The following is a 6,614-nucleotide window of genomic DNA, read 5'->3' as shown; positions in this document are numbered from 1 at the left end:
GCCTAAGCAATCCATCAGCCTCCATAGGCTTACATTTGACTGGGCCTAAACTCTCGTAACTCTCGTAACGGGACAAGCCCCGTCTTTTATTGTCACACGAACACCACAATACATGCATGCGGCCACAACACACTCATGCTGACGGTGGCCGGTGAAAAGTGTCCTCTGCATTTAACCCATCCAGGCATGTCCTTTCCTCCGGGGGGCAGGCCAGGAGCAGTGGTCGCTTTCTCGTACAGCGCCCGGGGACCAACTTCGGATGTTGTCGTCATTGGTCGGATGACGATGACGATCTGATCTTCTGCATGTTTTTAGTGGGGGGGTTATATACGGAGGAACCCCCTGGGGGAGCACGGGGAGAACATGCAAACTCCACACAGAGAGAAGGCCCTTACGACGAGATACCCCACCTGGGCAGTAGGCACTGAAGATATGGGGGGGAACACAACCACAGCGCCCACAGTGTCCCAGAGCGAGAATCGAACTCAGGACCTTCTGACTGTGAGGTGACAGCTCTACCACTGAGCCACCGTGCCCCAAACAATCCATCAGCCTCCTATAAGCTTACATTAGACTGGGCATAAACAATCCATCAGCCTCCTATAAGCTTACATTAGACTGGGCCTAAGCAATCCCTCAGCCTCCTATAGGCTTACATTTGACTGGGCCTAGGCAATCCATCAGTCTCCATAGGCTTACATTATTAGACTGGGCCTAAGCAATCCATCAGCCTCCATAGGCTTACATTAGACTGGGCCTAGGCAATCCATCAGCCTCCTAAAAGGCTCACATTTGACTGGGCCTAGGCAATCCATCAGCCTCCTATAGGCTTACGCTTTTCATTCTAGCCAAATTATGAGCAGACACTTCAAAGAGCTGTCTTAACTTGGCTACAGTGTTATTATAGGGTTATTATATATGTAATGATCAATACATCCCAGACAGTCAGAATGCCCTTTCAATTTGTGTATACTTGCATGGATGTGTGTGTGTGTGTGTGTGTGTGTGTGTGTGTGTGTGTGTGTGTGTGTGTGTGTGTGTGTGCGTGTGCGTGCGTGCGTGCGTGCATGTATGCGTGTGTGTGTGTGCTGTAACCTTAATATGTGTGAGTGTATGGGAGTGAGCGAATTTGTGCATAGTGCTGCATGTGTGTATTGTCGATTTTGTGTGTGTGTGTGTGTGTGTGTGTGTGTGTGTGTGTGTGTGTGTGTGTGTGTGTGTGCGTGTGTGTGTGTGTGTGTGTGTGTGTGTGTGTGTGTGTGACTACACACCGTGGGTCAAGCCCCTTGCAAACAGCAGCAGAGGACCTCTGCTTTTAAGTGGATTAAAACTCCAGCGCAATCCCCAGGGGCAGCAGCCATTGGACAGACTGGGTGTAGTTTAGATGAGGACTTAAGACTGATTATCTCTCATACTGCCTTTGTTTTTGCTGCTACTGTTGCAAATAGGGGTAATAGCGTACAGTATAATTGCAGTGTCTACTGTGTAGGCTATACCATGTGTGAGAATAATGAAGCTATTCAGTCTACCGAGCAATCTAGTTGCATTTTGCACATCTGTCATGCATCTTTTTCTATTTATCAAACTCAGCTTTTACCAACTTTGCTCATGCTGCTACAGTGGAAAATTATCCATCTCTGAATGTATACCTGCAGTGTGTTGATGTTTAGTCTGCGGCCATGCAGTGTGTCTTATCTACACTGTAGTACGTGAGCTACTGTTATGTTTTGTGTCAGTCCTGTGCCGGGCCACTGTCTTGCAACGTGTCAGCAGCAGTTAACCAGGTCAAAGTCTCTGTGCTCCACTTGTGCCTGCATGGTGAATAAAAGCAATTCTGATTCTAAATAAAGGTGCAAACTGGAACCAATATTGGATCTTTGGAGTGACGTATAGGGCTAATAGTATAGCCTAGTCTAATGGAACCATTTCTGGTTCCACAAAGGACCAAAGTTCTTTAAAGAACCATATAGGACGAATCAGCGTGACATCACAACAAACAAATAATTACTTCCGGGTGGATAACATCAGTGCGGCTGCAGCAGAAACTATTGTGAAATAAAGCTGAAAAGTTGTGTCAAACAAATGTGAATATTTCAAAAACTATACACCGCATCGCTTATATTTTGACATTGTGAGAGAGAAGTAGCTGTAGGGATTGATGTATAATGTACTGTTGAAGTTGTGTGAACTGTCACAGTTTTAAAATCTGTGAATTTAGTTTAAAAAAAAGGCAGCTTGGAAAGTCAGCTATAAATGAATTGTGACATCCCACACTCAAGGCTGGCTCTATAGGATCACATTATAAGGTTGGAAAAAGTTTAAACCCTGAACTTAAACGATTTCTCAAAAAGTACAAAAGATATTTAAAAAAGCTGATCTAAGTGATAAAGTACTAAAAGTGGGGACCCATTTAAAGTTCGAATGATGTTTCTAGCTTAAAGCATAATGAAGTAGTTCGAGTTCAAAGAGGTGTTTGACCATTAACCACTTCTTAAAACGAAAGTTGTGGAACCAGAAATGGTTCTTCTATGGCATCGGTCCGAAGAACCATTTTCGGTTCAAGTTCGCACTTTTATTTTTCTGTGTGTACTGCAAAAACCATGTGCTTTTCATGTTATAACCATTGTGGTTCTGTCTGAAATTGCGGTGGTTGAATGTGTTGGAAGAAAAGGAAGGCTGGGTATATGGGACAATAATGGAGTTGTGTTTCACATGATGAAGATACACAAATCTAGTCTAAATGAAGAGTACTGTTCCTAAAGTCCTTTCATTTTGACAACAAAAAATCATTACCCGCAGTTCATAATTCATTGAAATAGAGAGCATCAAGTAAAAGTTATTTTGTCATCAAACCACTAGATGTAGCCTAGAGACGATGAAAAAACAGCATAATTTATTTTCATTTTGCCAACTCAATCATTACTTGTGGATTATTTGTTGCATTTCTAAACTGTTAGTTATCATATTTTGGAATAAAAAAACTCAAAATAAAAAAGGTTTGAATTAGATGTTGGAACAGTATCACTCCTTAGTGTTGTTATGATCCAGTATTGCTGTTTTCCTTTTATGACCCTTCTTTTTATGATCTTCGTAACCTCTGTAATCTTCTGGATTTATGAGGCTTGGAACCAATGAAGCAATTTAAATGCTTGATTTTCACCTGCACACGTTTAGACTGAGGAAAGTTTTATTATTATTATTATTATTATTATTAATAATAATAATTAAGTGTCCATCACCTTGTTTTTCAATGAGATACATTAATTATTATCACATGCCATTCATAACGAGCCTGAGATGGACTTGAGCTTGACTTCTAAACTTCACATATCCATTCTTTCTGTCCTTCCCTTCTTTCCTGTTACTGTCCATGGTATACTAAATAAAGCAGACTTGGTATACTATCTAATAAAGCAGACATGGTATACTATCTAATAAAGCAGACATGGTATACTTAAGCAATATAGCATGAGAGCTAGTGTGTTGTGGCAAATATATCCCGCTGATCAGTTGTTATCCCACAAGGCCGCATGCTGAGTGGGATAACAACTGATCAGCGGGATATATGCCACAACACACGCTGCTCGAGTGCTATATTGCTTTTATAAAACGATTTCCAAGTATGATAATATAAATATAATAATAATACTATAAGTCCGACTGGCATGGTATTCTGATAGAGTCAGTTGAAACACTACTGTAAGGCGGGACCTCTAGCAAGAAGATAGACGTGCGGGTGATTTGATTGGATCGTTCTGGAGACTGAAGTTGACATTGGCCAATCCTGGCGCTTGCTGAGAAGCTGAGAGCTTTCTGGAAACCCCGACAGGCAGCTCGAGCGCAGCGCTGCATTCTCAGCGCTTGCTGAGAAGCTGAGTGCTTTCTGCAAAGCCCGACACCAACTAACGTTACGGGGTTAAATGCGGGGTTAAATGCGGGGTTAACAGCCTTTTTTGCAAAGAAGACATTAGCCCGCATCTATTCTTGTACAAAACATAATTTTCTGCGAAGTATTAGTAAAGTTATAAGTGAAGATCGATTCACAAGGATCTGACAGCTGTCTCCGCCATTTGTTTTTTTTGAGGTAACCAAAGGCTTTTAGTAAGAGAGTTGCCATGGCAACCAATAACCCATGGCCATGGGTTATTGGAGTGGGTTATTGGATTTATACAATGGCTGTGAACCAATCAGATTGCTTGATTTGAGAGAGCCGTTTTATAATATCTAATAAAGCAGACATGGTATACTATCTAATACAGCAGACATGGTATACTATCTAATAAGCAGACATGGTATACTATCTAATAAAGCAGACATGGTATAGTATCTAATAAAGCAGACATGGTATACTATCTAATAAAGCAGACATGGTATACTATCTAATAAAGCAGACATGGTATACTATCTAATAAAGCAGACATGGTATACTATCGAATAAAGCAGACATGGTATACTATCTAATATAGCAGACATGGTATACTATCTAATAAAGCAGACATGGTATACTATCTAATATAGCAGACATGGTATACTATCTAATAAAGCAGACATGGTATACTATCTAATAAAGCACACATGGTATACTATCTAATAAAGCAGACATGGTATACTATCTAATAAAGCAGACATGGTATACTATCTAATATAGCAGACATGGTATACTATCTAATAAAGCAGACATGGTATACTATCTAATAAAGCAGACATGGTATACTATCTAATAAAGCAGACATGCTATAGTATCTAATAAAGCAGACATGGTATACTATCTAATAAAGCAGACATGGTATACTATCTAATAAAGCAGACATGGTATACTATCTAATAAAGCAGACATGGTATACTATCTAATAAAGCAGACATGGTATACTATCGAATAAAGCAGACATGGTATACTATCTAATATAGCAGACATGGTATACTATCTAATAAAGCAGACATGGTATACTATCTAATATAGCAGACATGGTATACTATCTAATAAAGCAGACATGGTATACTATCTAATAAAGCAGACATGGTATACTATCTAATAAAGCAGACATGGTATACTATCTAATAAAGCAGACATGGTATACTATCTAATATAGCAGACATGGTATACTATCTAATAAAGCAGACATGGTATACTATCTAATATAGCAGACATGGTATACTATCTAATAAAGCAGACATGGTATACTATCTAATATAGCAGACATGGTATACTATCTAATAAAGCAGACATGGTATACTATCTAATATAGTAGACATGGTATACTATCTAATAAAGCAGACATGGTATACTATCTAATAAAGCAGACATGGTATACTATCTAATAAAGCAGACATGGTATACTATCTATAGCAGACATGGTATACTATCTAATAAAGCAGACATGGTATACTATCTAATAAAGCAGACATGGTATACTATCTAATAAAGCAGACATGGTATACTATCTAATAAAGCAGACATGGTATACTATCTAATATAGCAGACATGGTATACTATCTAATAAAGCAGACATGGTATACTATCTAATAAAGCAGACATGGTATACTATCTAATAAAGCAGACATGGTATACTATCTAATATAGCAGACATGGTATACTATCTAATAAAGCAGACATGGTATACTATCTAATAAAGCAGACATGGTATAATATCTAATATAGCAGACATGGTATACTATCTAATAAAGCAGACATGGTATACTATCTAATAAAGCAGACATGGTATACTATCTAATATAGCAGACATGGTATACTATCTAATAAAGCAGACATGGTATACTATCTAATAAAGCAGACATGGTATACTATCTAATAAAGCAGACATGGTATACTATCTAATATAGCAGACATGGTATACTATCTAATAAAGCAGACATGGTATACTATCTAATATAGCAGACATGGTATACTATCTAATAAAGCAGACATGGTATACTATCTAATAAAGCAGACATGGTATACTATCTAATAAAGCAGACATGGTATACTATCTAATAAAGTAGACATGGTATACTATCTAATATAGCAGACATGGTATACTATATAATAAAGCAGACAAGGCCGCAGGCCGAGTGGGATAACAGCTTATCAGCGGGATATATTCCACAACACCACGCAGCTCGAGTGCTATATTGCTTTTATAAAACGGTTTCCAAGTATAATAATATAATAATAATAATACTATAAGTCCGACTGGCATGGTATTCTGATAGTCAGTTGAAACACTACTGTAAGGCGGAACCGCAAGAACGTGCGGGTGATTTGATTGGATCGTTCTGGAGACTGAAGTTGACATTGGCCAATCCTGGCGCTTGCTGAGAAGCTGAGAGCTTTCTGGAAAGCCGACAGGCAGCTCGAGCGCAGCGCTGCATCCTCAGCGCTCGCTGAGAAGCTGAGTGCTTTCTGCAAAGCCCGACACCAACTAACGTTACGGGGTTAAATGCGGGGTTAAATGCGGGGTTAACAGCCTTTTTTTTTTGCAAAGAAGACATTAGCCCGCATCTATTCTTGTACAAAACATAATTTTCTGCGAAGTATTAGTAAAGTTATGAGCGAAGATCGATTCACAAGGATCTGACAGCTGTCTCCGCCATTTGTTTTTTTTGAGGTAACCAAA

Source organism: Poromitra crassiceps, assembly GCF_964638095.1.
Source record: "Poromitra crassiceps genome assembly, chromosome: 3".
In the NCBI taxonomy this organism is placed as follows: domain Eukaryota; kingdom Metazoa; phylum Chordata; class Actinopteri; order Beryciformes; family Melamphaidae; genus Poromitra; species Poromitra crassiceps.
This window is presented reverse-complemented; position numbering follows the sequence as displayed.